Below are 17,356 nucleotides of genomic sequence, written 5' to 3' on the forward strand. Positions count from 1 at the left end.
TATCTGTTTTGCTTTATACGACATTTATTTCTCCCACTTCTTGTCAGTGTCCAAAATTAAATTGGTTGTACTGAGAATCTTTTGGTTAATTTGTTTCTAGGCCACAATTGCCATCAGAGGTGTCCTTGAGGTCCCAACTTCTTACAGTTATCAATAAAATTGGTTGCTTGTGGTCGGTGCCTCACTCTTAGCCTTCTCGAAAATTACCTAATCAGATGGCACGTGGTTCCACTGTCCATCTGAATTTTTTCTTGACCTTTAAAAGACTACCTGGTCAGTAGTTAATAGTTCAGCTGTCTGTGGGGGTCCACGTCCTGTGGGTGCGCCATGGGGCAAACAGGAGCCAAGCAGCAGCACAGGATTGAAAAAATAAAAAGGATGCTCCTCACTAATGAAAAAACCAGCGCTCCTAGCATGTGGCGGGACTGGTCACCCATGTAAAAAAAATAAAAAGTAGTCCTGAAACAATGGATGAAAATGGCTGCTGCGTGTGTTTAAAGGTAGTTGGGTGGTGCTCTTAGAGAGGGCTAAACACCAGAAGAGGCATGATGTATGCATGCTCTTGACAAATGGGAAGAGTGACAAATGGAGCGTCAATGGTGCCAGCAAATGGGAAGCCTATGGGCAGTCTGAAGCGCACAAAGTAGATACTGCATGCCTCCGTCAAGACAGCACATGCACGCCATCTAAGACCTTAAAATTAATTTAAGAGTTTTTCACTATCAGGACTAGTAAACTAAAAAGTGCATGTCCAATTTTTTAAATAAATATAACAGAAACAAACACTACATAGATAGGAGACATATGGCACATGATTATCAATGGGTCATTCTTGAACATATAAATGAAACAGAAACTCAGATCCAAGATCATTCAAAAGGGAGAAATGCTGGGTTTACAAACTTAAAACACATCTGGAGGGCTTGAATGATAACATCCCCTAGAGCCAATTCATCTCATGAGACTTCATGCCTTAAAACCTGCTCATTAGATGATCCCATATTTCTATTTTGTGATTTTTTTTAAGAACACTAAAACATTGCCATTACCTGTGACATGGCAGTACTACCGAATGACAAGACATAGAGCATCATCTTGTTGTAGAGGCATTTGATCCAGCAACTATCTGGTCTTTCCGCCTGTTTCCTGATACCAAAATCCAATCATTCTTTGTTTTTATTTTTGCTATATAAGACTGATGGTGGACTATAGAACAAACATATTGATCAAATTTGCAGTACCAAAAATACAATCTTACTCGTTTTACCTCTCATACCATTAAACACATCCTGCATAACAATAGGTCCTTTTAACGTCATCTATTGAAATTCCTTCTAGGGTAGGCATGATACACAGAAGCTGACTTACTACTCTAATGGAACCTATTGAACATTCCGTTACTGGCCGCCATATTGAAATGCACGCTCTACCATTTTCAGCATAAGTGAGAAGGTACGTTTTCCTGCTTTTCCTCGTTTGTATTTTACCAACCGGGAAGCAACGTGCCAGCAATATGCGGTCCGATGCAGTGAATAGCCAGTAGGTAGAACAGCAGAGTTGCTGCTTTGATGTGGCAAGTGCTGCACACGCCACCCTACTCCCTCCTAAACTGAGCATGTGTTGTGATCATACACTGCTCATTCTCTCATTCATCTTTTTTTAGCCAACTATGCTTTTATTTAAAACAAAAGTTTTCCGGCATTAATGAGAAATATGCCCTATCTGTTATCCCACTGCATTCTTTAGTTTCAGAGTGGGATTACAGGCTGCACTCTCCCCCAGAGGAACCTTGAGGCAATAGCTAGGTAATAGAAATGTGCAAGGTTTTCTAAAAGGTTTTAAACGTTGTCTATTTATATATGTGTGTGTCTTCAATCAACCCTTCAGAGAACACAGGTTGTTTCTATAAATTGGGATGACTAAAGATGTCCCCACTCACAATGTGTTTCTTGAAATCACATTATTCCTCACTTATAGGTGCTCACTGCCGAAACCAGTGGGACTGAACGCATCCTTTTGTATTTTCACAAAACAAAGACAACGCTCAACAGTCAGGTGGTATAAGTATGTACACCTTTCAGTTGCATGCAGCAAATGTATGTCTTGTTGGAGAGAGCAGGAGTGGTACCAGGGATTTACTATCACTATAAGTTACTTTTTCCCTAGGTCCTGATGAAAAGCCAATAAGGGTACAACTTGAAACATTTTGACCCTTTAGGAAAGCGGGTACATGACACCTTACTTACCCCCGTGTTTAACCATACTGACTAGAGGTCAGAATAAATAAAAATAACCCACAAGGCAGGTATTTTTAGGATTCACTCCAACCACCCCCCACGCTTATATTTTACACAATCTCCTTTGTCATTATAAAGTCACTTAAGTGCTCCCATGTATTTCGTAGGTTGCAGCACAGACTGCTCCACAACGGAATGGGATGGACCAGATGATGAAGCAAGCCATCAAGGGGTAACACTTGTGGGTGAGGGTTTCACAAGAAAACTTTGTTTTCTGCAGTGAAGAGTTAGTTTTTCCTATCCTATCCGATAGTGGATGGTGGCACAATAGGTGCCACCGTCCACTATTGGCATTTAACTTCCAGTTCCTGGGTATACTTTGTATGGTATACTAGGGACTAATAGGAAGTTAAATATGCCAATTAGGAGTATGCACCTTCAGCAAAGCTAAAAGGGGGAGCACAGGCTTTACTGCTAGATGGCAGGGCAAAATTGCACAAAGGTCTAAAGACAGCAAAAATATGGGGTCCTGCAAAAGGAAAAAAAGTTGGGGTGTCCATGCAGAAAAGGTGGGCATCCTAGAATATCTATCCGGAAATTTGAGATTGAGCAGTTTCTTGCATTGTAATCCATTCCTCTTCCCATTTTGGAGCTTCTTAAAAACAAACTCCTGAGGGAATCCATTGTGGGGCCTTTCAATAGCATGACAAGCCAAAGTGCCAGTTTTTTTTTCAGCTCGCGGAACAGCTAAACACCTATGTAGAAATTAGCCACATTACATAAAGGTTTTCATCTTTTTGAATGTATGATTGTGCAAGCTTGCATACAATTTTCTCAGTATTTGCTAATGTGTTATTATGGTGTGTTATGTTTTATTGATTTATATAGTGCACTAAGCAACCAAGAGATGTGTAGGTTTGAGTTCCCGAAGGTGCTTATACTAAGAGCTGGGTTTTTTGTTATGTTTGTTTAGAAACTTCTTGGAGGACGAATACAGTATATCCTCTCTCTCCCCCCTATTTTGATACAACTTTTTAAATACACTGCACCCTGTCTTCTGGACTGTCCGGGGCCTACGGTAGGGGTGACATATGTATCAAAAAAGAAGGTTTGGGCCTGGCAAAAGGATTATTTTGCCAGGTCGAAATGGCAACTTAAAAATTGCACCCAGGCGGCAATAGCAGACCTGAGACAGATTTAAAGTGCTACTTAGGTGGATGGTACAAGCGGTGCTGCAGGCCTACTAGTAGCATTCAATTTACAGGCCCTGGGCAGAGGTATTGCCACTTTACTATGACTTACACGTAAAATAAATATGCCGATTTGATATAAGCTAATTCTACCATGTTTTAAGGAGAGAGCATAATCACAGGTAGCAATGATAAAGTGTGCAAAATACTAAAGCAAGCAACAACAGGAGGTCTGAAGGTAAAACGTTTGTGGGAAAACCACACTACGGATGCCAGGTCTAATAGGATCATCCTTGAAGGGTTTCTGGGATTCATTGAGAGAGCATTGAGATTGCCCTTACATGTGCTAACCTGTCCCTTCCAGTAAGAGAGACATGGACAAAAGCAACTAGGATCTTTTGAGAGGGTGAACAAACATTGTATGAGAGATTCTGGAAAAAGACCAGTCAAGCCAGACAAATAGGAAAACAGGAGACCCCACCTCTCTCCCTCTCCTTCCAATTCCCCTTTACACTCTGGGCTGACTTGGTTCCAGGTTCTGAAAAGGATTTGTGGCAAAAGCAGTCTCACTGAGGAGTTGGAAGCCAGCTGCTGTGAGTCTCACAGCATTGCATGCTCAAATATTTGGTGCTCCGACCTGACATCCACAAAAATTGCCTTGGCATTCTGTTCTTTTCACTTTCAAGTGCACCCCAAGTTTTATATGTGAACCCAGCAGACCTGTCAAGTAGAATTTGAAGCTCAAGCAGGATTTGCCACTGTTGTGACAAAAACGATGCCCACAGCTCCGACCCTGCATGTTCCCCTGGGATTCAGAGGAGTCATCTCTGCCTATTCATATCAGCCTTTTGTTTGCACCTTGGATGCATTTCCCACCTATTCATGGCTAAATATTGTCGGGGAGAAGCTAGAGGAAGCAAGAGAGCCAATGTAAATTAGCCTACCTAAACTATAGGCTGGGAAGCATATTTATATTTAAAATAGATGTTTTTACCTGTCAAAAGGGTTTATTTTGACCGGTCAAATTGCAGTCTTTACACTGCTACAGTCAGGCTACAGTGGTAGGCCTGAATCCATGCTGGCACTGCCACTGCAGTGGGTGGCACAATAGGTGCCACCGTCCACTATCGGCATTTAACTTCCAGTTCCTGGGTATACTTTGTATGGCATACTAGGGACTAACAGGAAGTTAAATATGCCAATTAGGAGTATGCCCCTTCAGCAAAGTTAAAAGGGGGAGCACAGGCACTTTACTGCTGGATGGCGGAGCAAAATTGCACAAAGGTCTAAAGACAACAAAAATATAGGGTCCTGCAAAAGGAAATAAAGTTGGGGTGTCCATGCAGAAAAGATGGGCATCCTAGAATATCTATCCGGAAATTTGAGATTGAGTAGTTTCTTGCATTGCAATCCATTGTTCTGGCCATTTTGAAGCTTCTTACAAACAGACTCCTGAGGAAATCCATTGCAGTGCCTTTCAATTGCATGACAAGCCAAAGTACCAGATTTTTTCAGCTCGCGGAACAGCTAAACACCTATGTAGAAATTAGCCATGTTACATAAAGGTTATCATTTTGATTGTGCAAGCTTGCATACAATATTCTCAGTATTTGCTAATGTGTTATGGTATGTTATGTTTTATTGATTTATATAGTGCATTAAGCAACCAAGAAATGTGTAGGTTTGAGTTCCCCAAGTGCTTAAACTAAGAGCAAGATCTTCAGCTTCTTGCGGAACTCAAGAAGTGAGGAGAAGGTTCTGATTTGTTGAGAGAGGTCATTCCATGTCTTGGGTGTGATGTAGGAGAATATGTAAGGGCAACTTGCCGGGTTTAATGTGAAGTTCTTCCTAGTTTATCATCTCAGGTTGTATGCAGAACCAGTGTAGCTTTCGCTCAAGATGTTTGTCTCAATACTGTAAAAACCTCTGTGAAAGAAAATTTGGCCGCCAATTGCTCCACTTCAGGCTGAGTTTTTAGCAACCTGTCATGTTCTGGACGGCCCCTGGGCAATGCTGTGGAATTATCAATTAAATGAATCATTTGCATCAAAAGCAGAACCTGCAAAGCTGGGTGTTGCCCACATCGTGCACGCCTAGCAATAGGACTGTCTGACTGGTTTCTACACTATTCCCATATTGATCATTAGTCAGAGAGTTTAACTCCCCAAGTGAAGTTGGAGTCAGCACGTATGCCCTTGAATGAAGCCCCAGTGTGAAACAATGCTTTCTAAGAAGCTGTTTGGCACACAATTTGTTTGGTACACAGGTTCCCCAAGGAAGCCATCAATCAGAAAAAGATGGAAGTAGTCAATAAGCAAAAGGTATGCAGTCCTGATTTTCATGTACTTGACATTTGTAGCTGAACTAAATTGGATGGCTGCCCTATGCTTGGAGTGGTACCTGACTGCACTCCCGATTTGGCTAACCTGCCAGTGTCTCTCAGCTGCACAGAATGTGCTTGCAAAGGGATGGAATGATCCTCAGAATCACTAGAAGCTGATCAGCTGGTACTCTACTGACTGAACAAACTATTCCAGATTCTTCTGCGTGACCCTGTTCCTCAGATGCTGTCTCAGTGTCACACCCTGCCCCAGAGCTCTCCTCTATTTTTTTTAATATAATCAACTCTGCTAATTATCTAAAACATTTCTTCTCCAATACTCTGTCCGAGGTAGAATGCACTGGTTCTCATATAAATTGTTTGTGGTGTGTCTTTGTGTGTGTGCGTCTGTGTGTGCGCGTGCGTGCATGCATGTGTGTGTGCATGTGTGGGAGAGAGAGATATGCCTTGAAAGTGAGATTGAAAATAAAAAATCAAAAGGGCTCAATAAAAGGGAGATCATACTTATCTGTCCGATGCTGCAATGCCAATATATTTTGTAAAGCAGATGAAAGAGCAAAAAATGATTCAAAAGCACAAAGTACTCTAACTGTTGAGGCACTGAAAGAAACTACTTTGAATGAGGACATGTTCCTTGTGGAAGAGCAGAATGCCTGTGAGTCACAGTAAAGATAACCATGTGCCCCTCTGCTTCTACCCACTACAGCATATGACAATGTGTCCCTAATTCACCCTCTGTTCTGTTATTGTGCTATTCACATTTTGGTTTCACCCACCACAGCATAGGGCAATATTCAAGCTCACTTCAGCCATTGATCACTTATTATGAAATTCACATTTTACTTCCACCCACAGCAGCATATATCATGGGGCAATGGGTGAGCCCACTTCACCTTTTTATTAGCCCTAGGGCAAATGTAAATTATGCTGGGGTAATTTGAGTATTTTGGGGAATATTGTGCTAAACATGCCATGTTAGATTCCAGAAATGATGCCATTATGCTAGTTTGCATAATTATGCGAAAATCAGGGTGAAAATTAACCATAAAACGTGCATTAGCAGTAACAATTTACTGCATATGCACAGGAGTAACAAATCGTGATCAGCATGTTATTCAGGGGGCTTTTGTCTCCGCCTGGAAAAAATCAAGTGAATTTGCATCGTGAAGTGACAGTTTTGCATTTTGCATAATTACGTGTAATTTCGTCTCATTTTGCTAAAATTGAGTGTAGTTATGTGAAACCAAATTATGTGAATTTTACACCCCGTTTTTCATTAATTATGCTGCTTGGGAGGGGTGGAAAAAAATAAACATGGCCGACATGTTTTCCATTTCTGCGGGGAAGGGGTGTAAATATGCCCTTCTCTGGGGCCCAATTAGCCCACGCAAAGAAGGAACAATATCAAAATGTAATTATGACCCCCTGGAGAGTTGGGGGTCAAAATTTCTCAACCCAAGAAAAGCAAGACTTTCTGGTGGTCAGTAGAATTCCTGACTCATGGATTGAGGCTGCACCATGATCCACAAGCAGGAATTCTATTTGTGAGAGGCATCGCTAGAAAATGGAGACTTTCCACCTATCCCGTGGTGCCTCCCTCAAAATAAATAAGGGTCACTGTTAGGACTCATTCTTGCACATGGAGCTCACTCACCTGCTCTTCTTGGTGACATCCATTGGGGCATGTGACATCAAGCGTGCCATATCATCAATGATGAATGAGGACTGAGGAATTGGCTGATCCGGAAGTGTTCCGCATCAGCCGGTACATGTGATCAAAAGGGGGAAGATTCCAGTACAGCTACCGGATGTTCACCAGCTCGTGTGCATGATGATCAGTTGGCATCCGTCACACTACAGAGGTGTTGTGACGGATATTACTGGGTCATCCTTCTCATTAATGGACTTATAGAAAGTACTTTACTTTTAACACACACACAATAATGTACACTAGCCAGGAAGTTTGATTTGATTTGATTTTAAAATATATATAGCGCACGAATGCCAGAGGGCTTCTAGGTGCTATGCGGAAAGGTTTGCTAGAAATAACAGAAACAAGTGACTTTAGTTGGTAAACAGCCAGGTTTTTAAGGATTTTCTAAAGGAGAGTAATGTAGGGCTGTTTTTGATGTCTATCAGGAGTGAGTTCCATAGTTTCACTGTGCCCAGAACAAAGCTTCTACCTCCCCAACGAGCTTTATTGAATTTGGGGGTTTGGAGGTGTTTGCTCTGCGATGATCTTAAGTTTCTAGCAGTATGGTACCAGGTGAAGTGTTGTTTCAGGAACAATGGACCGGTCCTATGCATAGCTTTCGAAGCTAGGCATAAGGATTTGAAATCTATCATATTTGTCACTGGGAGTCAGTGAGGTTTTCTTAAGCCTTGGGAAATAGACTGGGATTTGGGAATGCCCAACAGCAATCTGGCGGCTGCGTTCTGCACCCGTTGGAGTTTGAGCATATGCTGTTTTTTGAAAGCCCTGATACAAGGCATTTCCATAATCCAGTCTAGCCAAGGCTAGAATGGTCACCAGTGTTTTTACTGCTTTTGGAGGGATAAAAGTGTGAACTTTCCTGATTGTCTTTAGCGTCAGGAAGAACAAAGATGAGACCTTATTAATCTGATGGTGAAAAGTTAGTTTATCATCAAAGATGATACCCAAATTCCTCACCTTACTAACTGGGACTGGAAAAACTCCCATACCGGGAGGCCACCAGTTCTACGACCATGAAGATGTGTCGGACCCCAGCAGGAGAACCTCTGTTTTACCTCCATTGAGCTTTAGGAAGCTTGCACTCATCCATTGTTGTACGCGGTACATAAATTGGCTAAAACGGTCCAAAGTTTCCTCCAAATTGCTTTGAGAATCCCCCGCGTAGGAAACCAATGAAAAGCCAAATTGCTTATGATATCAGCCAAGGGGGTCACATACAAGTTGAACAATGTGGGGCTCAGCGAGGAGCTCTGCGGCACCCCACATGGAAGCGTAAACTGCTCTGAGAATGAATCACCCATGTGAACATATTGAGACCTATTGTTCAAATATGATTTATTCAGATTAAGGGCACTTTTTTCAATGATTACTTAAGGGTAATAGGAAGATGCATTAAGATGCTTTAAATTAAAAAATAATTACACAGTAGGCCTCTGAGTAAATTTAGAACATGTTTGGAGAATTTCTGACTCTTCCTTAATGAGCCATGAGCAAGAGTTAATACAGGCTTATAATAATGCAAAGAGAACAGGGATGTCCCTGGTATTTAGGAGGGAAACGATGAGGCAATGGAGGGTTTTCTTAGGTAAATAACGTGGGTATTGGAATGTCGTCATCATCAAGTCGAATGCGCAAGAATGTAAAAATTAGGTTAACATTGTCAATGAATATGCAGAGAGTCATTTGATCATTTTAAAGATTTACTAATGAATTATATTATTAATAAAAATTGGACTAATTGAAATCCCATCCTGGGTGTATATTTGTTAGAATGGTGATAGGCAGGAGTCTGAACGTTTATGTAGTATTGTGGGTTTGAATTGATTTTTGTGAGTAGTGCTTTTGCATCAGTATAATATATAACATAATAATGAATCACATTGTATGGAATTGATAGGTGTATATATTTTCTTTTTTCATCCCTGATGAAGTTCGGGTTCGGACGAAATGTGTAGGCTGAAAAGATTTGAAGAAATCGTCTGAAAATATTTGATTAAATTGAATGAATGACATTATATGATGTTCTTTCTTTAATAAATTTGGAACAAAAATTCTTTGGAACTGAATAAATGCCTGTGGACTGGACTTTCTTTGAGAAATTCGATAACTGATTGATAACATTGAAAGAAGGGGATACACTCCTTTCCTTTTGGTATTGTTTCATTGAGGATTGTGACCTGTGAGCGGTGGGCCACTGGGAGTTGAGCATTGATATTTGAATTGAGAACAATATTATCCAAGAACAACAACTTGTGCGCACATGTGTCAAGCCCTCACCGCCCTGGGTTCAGTGAATGAAGGAAATAGCAACCTCATTCCAACATTCTACAATCCTCCACACCCTAGAGTATTGTACACAACAATGTATCTCAAAGGTTTTTTTGAGAAGCTCTACAATTTGGCGGCAGACTATCTTTAACCTCCAAATTAGGTTGTGCTCATGAGAAGGAAGGAAATCAAACTGGATTCCTGGCCTTCATGTACACATGTCAAGGGTAATCATACATACACCTTCAACTTCCCACATGAATGGACTTAACAGCCAGGTTGAAGGGTACTAGCACAACAATTTGAAATAGGAGAAGCCAGTAAGCAAATTACCCTTGCTGAAAACTGAAAAAAATACCAGTCAGATAGTCACAGCTGGTTGAGATGATGGTAGTCATGCCCAATAAAAGAGAGTGCAACAATAGTGCACTTGCTGTGTCCTTGCAGATCAGGAAACAGCTCTGAGTCTCATTCCATGTTATAATGGGTCTTCAGCACACAGGCATGATTGTAGTGTGCACAGAGGACAAAATAAGACTGAAACTCTCTATGGGGACCTTGGGGAAGGGGTGCAAATTTGCACCAAGCCATAGAGGTCACATTCAACCCTTCTAGGGGGCTCCATTCAGTCCAATGTCACTGAAAATCTGTGCGTTATGGGACACTCAGGGGCCCCTCATCACAGTCTGCAGCGGAGTCACATCATTTTTCACAATGCCACTGGTCATATTAGCCTACCACACAGGTTTCATCTAGTCACACACATGAAAGAGGAGGAGAGGAGAGGTGTGCCTCACCTGTGACATTTGTGTCTAAAAAGATAGCCCTTATGGCATTTGTTAGTGAAAGTATTAGTATATGTTTCATACCTGACTGCTTCTTCCCACTGCTCAGCAGACCATTCTAAGGTCTGGAAGGGAATGGACAGGCAAACAGTAGTCCCTGTCTGCCAGTCACGGAGAGCTCAGACACACTTGGGCATAAAGAGTTCCCGCAGTACCTTTCCAACCCCTGAAGGAATATCTTCAATAAAGCCTGAAAGGAAGCCTTGGCTCTAGATAAGTGATACACCGCGAGATCATAATCCTCTGCACCCAAAGCCACCAGATACCTTTCTAATCCAAATTCAAATCCAGAAATACAGTGTCTGATTTATGAAAAGTGTTGCATCGCTGGAGAAAACCAGTGATGCAACACTTTTCTTTTCAATAGAAGCATAAATTGGAGCAGCAGATTAGCATAGGCATAACATCAGTACAAAATAACAAATTTCATTTAATCAGGGCCGGGCTGGCTACCGGGCAGTATTGAATGCTGCTGAGCTGGGGACCGATTTCGTTCATGGAGACCTGCGTGTGCTAAACGAAATTCGTTTTGCTTTAATTATTTCAAAGCACACGCAGGTCTCCATGAACACAATCAGCCCCCACCGCATTGAAATGAGCCCCCAGCTCGGCAGCATTCCAAACTGCCCGGTAGTCAGTCCGGCCCTGAATTTAATTGAATTAATCATAAATACAAAACCATAAAGAATCAACATCAAATGGAGAACAAAATTCACTTATTCTGTGTAGACAGAGAAGCCCAGGCTAATATTGGCCCCCAAGTCCTTTTTCTTTAATCCTTACATTTTTACCTTTCAGTTCCTAAAGCGCCATCTCTAAGTTATAAATGTGCAAAAAGCAACCCCTTCCATAGCTGAAAGGTCGGGGTAGAGGATCAACCCAAGCTGAGGCTACACAGAGCCTAAAGACTGACATTGCTCTACAAATTTGCTCTTCCCTGATTTTTAGGTTGAGCCTAGAGCATCCCGCATGCACTGCTTGCGAGACTTTTAGTGATGGGCTTCAGAAAGCTCACCATACTCTCATGCGTGTGCTTGTTTTTCTCCCAGGCTATTGGGCTTTGCGTGCATCTTTCTAAGAAAGACAGCACGCAATTGTGCAAAGGCAGGTACATGTCTCGCCTTTGCTCTGCCCACGGTCTATTGCTTGCGGTTACCCGCACAGGCCACATCTGTTTTAAATTATCGTGCCCAGACACAGGCACGATAATTGAAAACAGATCGCTTGCTGTGGCGCGCGCACCCGCACCACTCGCGTCCTTGAATTCCTTGTTTTCCTTTCATCCCTATCCCTGACACTCTGTATCTCCATCTCTCTCCCTTTATCTATCCTCATCTTCTGCTTTGTCACTCCCTCTCTGTGTGTCACACTCTCGTGGTTTGTCATTCTCATATCTTCTCTCCCGGCATGCTCCCCTCCTTCCTGTATGCAGATTTCCAGCATCTGAGGTCATCGCTGGCAGACGGGAGGGGTGGAGCAAGCAGCCTCCCGACCACAGCCAGCAAGCAGTTGAACTCGCCGAGTGGAGCTTTTGCAAACTTGACCCCCCCTTTGCGGACATATGCTGCACTGAGCTTAATCTACGGAGTCCCAATACGGGCCTACAATCAAAGCACTCGAGGACTTTCCCAGCCGGCAACTGCTCTCATGTCTTTTTGTTTAGTTTGTCTCCATATATACAGAATACGACTCTTCAGCTACACTGCTCAGAGAGCACACTCCTGCCCAGAGAGGAGTTGACCTTTTCCTCAGAGTACCCTTTATTATTTCCTACTTGGTTAATTCAAGAAGTAATGCCAATGACGACGTAGGAAACCATGACGGTGTCAACACCTGTTTTGCTGAGAGGCGCATTAACCTTTCTCGGGCATCTATTTTTTGCGTTTCTTCCCTGCACCAGTTTTAAAAACAAAAAATCTCACAAATCGTCATTTAGTCTCTGAACAAAACAGGAGCATAAATATGCAGCTTTTATCTTGTGAGTGAAGCGTCACTGGTAGCTTCCAGTCTCGCGTTATTAGGGAAATATCTTCTTTATTACCTGATAAAGAGCTACTAGCCGCTGAGTGAAATGATGACTAAAGGTCTTGCTGGATGTAAATAGACCAAAGAAGAGAAATGTTAATTCTAGAGGGGCTTGCAGTACGGTGGCTTAATGGGGCTTGACTATGACTGCTTAGATGTGTACTGTAAATATCCAGACAGTAACCATTGTCTTCACATTTTGCTGGAAGCAATTCCATTGAAAACGCCCCCAGCCCCTCACAGAGGAACCCCATTCGCCGCTACCCGTGCCCGTAGGTTTGGCCTGTGCAATTGGGGACTCTGATGCGCACACGCCCAGTATAATAAAACTCTGGCCATAAATAGCACAACACACAGTACAAGGGGAACCCAGAGTCCCGAAGTAGCTCACCATTCACAGCTTTTAATTAGTGGCATTGTTCTTCACACTGACTGCAGCACCGATGTTATATTAATTATGTAAATAAGCCAGCATTGTGATTCTGAAGTGCAAAGTGAAGTATGCAAGAATCGACTTTAACGCTGACGCAGCACACTGCAGTAACAAGTGCTATATAAAATGTATTATTATTTTTCTCCCCCACGGAGAGGCTCCTATCTGCAGCAGGACAGCTGGATCCCTCACCTACCGGTGCTGCTTGAATTCCATGAGCAATCTCTGTGCCTACAGACTTGAAGTGCAACAGTAGCGCCTCTATTTAATTAGATGTTTGAAATAATATACGATATGTACAAATATGAAAACTGTGCATAAAGCGCTTGCACGCAATGCGGTGTGTTCACTCTGATAACACAAGGCGGTCAACCATTGTTGTACATGCAGTCTGCTCAGCTGTTAGTCCCTTTCTAGGAAGTGGCTGAGGAGGGATCGCTCTACATCTGAGCTAAATATGATAGTGGAACTAACCTATTTAAACATAGCGCTTCAAAATCGTTGCTAAACTTTGTAAACAGGTTTTACTAATCCGATTTAACGGTACAAGAATAAAGGGCAGAAATCAATTTGTAATTCGCACAGTACTAAATGTTTTGTTTAACATGCATTGCGCAAACAGGGTTTGTGTAATAAACTATATATGTTGCTAGGGGGAAAACAAGAAAATCTACAGGTAAATGAAAGGTAGCATTTGAACCTGCAAAGCACAATTAGCTAGGGCCGATATGCGAGTGCACATTTCTGAAAAATTATCCGCAGTAAACAGCCGAACCCCATATACTAGCAAAAGGGGCCTTGCATCCAATTACAACTGGCCAAGTGGAATCTCAACCAGGGAAATAATATATGTGACTATAGAATTACAGATGAACTATTCTTGAAAGAGCTCCATAATGCAGATAAATTCACTCAAATGGGGGTTGAAATAGTGTGCGGGAGCCTTAGCGTGCAGTATATTTATTTCACTGGACTCAGTTAGAAAAACAGGTCTACATACTACAGGTAACATGCCGATGGGAACAGAAATAAGCACTCGATATTCCAGTGCAGCAGAGCCCTCTTGGCGCATTTCTAAACAACTGGGTCCACTTCTTTTCGGAATCAACGCAGGGCCCGGCACGTCTGCAGAACCCTGTGTGCAGTGCCGTCACTAAGGTTGGTGTCACCCGGTGCGGGTAACTCATGGTGTCACCCCCTCACGACTTACCACATGGGCTCGAGTCTCGACAATAACGCTGAACATCCTGTGAGTCTACGCAAATAACGTAAATTTCCCCGTGCCTAACAAAAAATTAATGTGTCTTCATGTAATGCAACTGGTGCTATGTAAAGCACTCTGATACCCGATTCGGGTTAAGTTCGCGCTAAATGGAAAGGGGCGACCATTCGGTCCCCCCGAACGTATGGTGGAGTACCTCGATCCCCCCGGGAAGCCATCTTGGGCGGGAGGCGAGTCTCGGCTGGTATGCCCGAAGCGGCGTAGCCGGGGCGCGCCTTTTTCCCGCCCTAGAGTGGGCTGGCCTAGACACCGACGCGGCCGGCCACGCCCTCAGAGGCAGGCGGGGGCGGGTTCACGCCCACCCTGAAGACGGATAAAAGGAGCGGAAGCCAAGAAAGCATCCTCTTGTTCCTGTGCTCTGAAGCTGCACCTCCCCGCTGCACGTGAGCTCGAGACGGAACGAAGAGCCAATTTTGAGCGTTGTAATCTCTCTTTTGTCTTACAGATATCCCGTCTGAGAATGCCTAAAAAAGTCGGAAAGCGGGTCGGTACCGAGGAGATGCTCCGCATACTCATGAAGGAGATAGCCGATCTAAAGAAAAAGGTTGAGGCTAAGGACGGGGAAGGAGGACCGAAACGGCCTTTACAGGGAACAATCCCCGGAGGAAAAAGCAAGAGGCCCAGAAGGGGAGCACTTGGGGGAGAGACCCCGGGTCCCGAAACCCTACGAGAGGAGCCAACCCCGGTGCCGAAAGAGGGGAATCCAATCCCTGTGGTGGTCACCCCCGTGAACAGGGAGGATATGCCCCCCGAGTTAGCGGCACAATTGGCAGCGTGGTTGGGAAACGATAGCGAGGGCGCCACGGCTGACGACGCCCGGGCAGTAATGAGGCAACTGCGGGAATCTAGGGTGGCTGCGAAGGCGCCATCTTCTGTTCCCCCACAGGTTCCGACGGCTGGAAGTACAGCAGGCCCAAGTTCGGCGACAAGCGTGGGGTCTACTTCAGGTAAGCGGCCATTGCCGATTGCGGGGGAGGAGTCTGTACCTTCTCGGAAGGAGAAGATTGCCCAGCACGTCCCACAAGAAATCAAGGAGTTGATTTGGGCGGATAAATATGTAAACATGTTTTCATTGCTTACCGACCATTACGAGATCGAGCATGTGAAGGGTCAAAAGGAGCTCATGCATCCGAGTGTTTGGCGCGCAAAAATGGCCGCCTTTAAGGTCGACGAGACCATTGGTACTTGGGGCAGAGCGTGGGGCATTTTTACTTCCATTATGGGTGAGCGCAGGCCTGAATTGTTGACCGAGTTACCCATTTATCAGTCGCGTATTATGGAGTATTCTGTGGCATATGGGGGCAATCAGTGGTTCTGCTATGATAATCTGTTTAGAAAAGCTAAAGAACACAACCCATTGTTGTCTTGGGATTGTTACGACTCCGTGTCTTGGCAAAAAATGGAGAGTACAGGGATGTTGAAGGTGCCATTGGTAGGGAGTAACGGGGGGGAATCCTCCCGCCAAAACTCTGGGACACCCTTTCGGACGGGTGCGGGTAACGAGTTCCACTCAAAACCGAGTGGCAACACAGGTAAAAGGGGGATCTGTTGGAATTTTAACAGAGGCAAGTGTACCAGGCCCCAGGGGTCATGCAAATTCAGACATGAGTGTGGGGGGTGCGGGCAGCCATCCCATCCTGAGTCCATGTGCAGAGCCAAAACAGGTGATAGCGGTGGTAAGGGAGGCGCCAAACAGGTCTAATATAGTCCGAGGGGCGCCTTTACCGACCCCGATTGATACCATGGCAATGATTCCTTGGCTCAGCGAATACCCGGATCATGCTTCCGCTGGGGTGTTACGGAACGGGTTTTCATATGGTTTCCGCATCCCAGTGGGGGATTTTCAGGGGGTACCAAACTGTAAGAATCAAATGTCGGTTTTACAGCACACGGCGGTGGTGCAGGTAAAGATTGGGAAAGAGGTGACTCGAGGTCGTGTCGCCGGTCCATTCGATTTGCCACCGGTTGCTAACTTTGTGTGTTCGCCTCTAGGGGTGGTCCCCAAGAAGGACCCGGGTGAGTTTCGGCTGATACATAATTTGTCAGCCCCACGTGGTCTTTCCGTAAATGACGCGATAGACCCGGAAGTATGTTCGGTGCGGTACGCATCTTTCGATGAGGCCGTGGCCATGTTGAATCGCCTGGGGCCCGGGACGCTGATGGCCAAATCGGACATCGAGTCAGCGTTCCAGTTGCTCCCGGTACACCCAGACGATCAGCGTCTACTTGGTTTTCAGTTTCAGGGTCGCTATTACATGGATAGATGTATGCCAATGGGATGCTCGATTTCATGTGCCTATTTCGAGAAATTCAGTTGTTTTCTGCAGTGGGTATTCACGAGGAAGACAGGTTTTCAACATGTTATGCACTATCTCGATGACTTTCTGTTTTTGGGGGCAGCCGGGGATTCTGAGTGTGGACAGGCTTTACATGAATTTTGTGTCCTAATGAATCAATTCGGTGTGCCTTTGGCGCCAGGTAAGACTGTGGGTCCCTCGACCTTGATCGAGTTTCTGGGGATCGAGCTCGACTCGGTGGAGGGTTGTTTTCGATTACCCAAGGAAAAAGTGTTAAAATTCAGGTTATCCCTTGAGACATGTATTCGTGCAACGAAAGTAAACCTGCATCAATTGCAACAGGTGGTGGGTCAGTTGAATTTTGCCTTAAGAGTAGTGCCGATGGCGCGCCCTTTTTCCCGCTCGATTGCACAATCCATGGTCGGCTTGAAGGAAGGACATCATCGCACGAGACTCTCGGCAGAGGTTCGCCAGGACATGCGCATTTGGATTGCATTCCTGGCGGATTTCAATGGTCGAATTGTCTGGAACAAACCAGCGGTGTCTTCCGAGGAGTTGGGGCTTTGGACAGACTCGGCGGGGAGTGTGGGTTTTGGCGCCATATTGGGTACACAATGGTCGGCTCAAAAATGGCCGTCATGGTGGCATGAGTGCGGGTTGACGAGTAACATTGCTTTTCTCGAACTGTTCCCTATTCTGGTGGCTTTGAAAACATGGCCAGAAG

Source organism: Lissotriton vulgaris, chromosome 3_1, assembly GCF_964263255.1.
Source record: "Lissotriton vulgaris chromosome 3_1, aLisVul1.2, whole genome shotgun sequence".
Taxonomy (NCBI): domain Eukaryota; kingdom Metazoa; phylum Chordata; class Amphibia; order Caudata; family Salamandridae; genus Lissotriton; species Lissotriton vulgaris.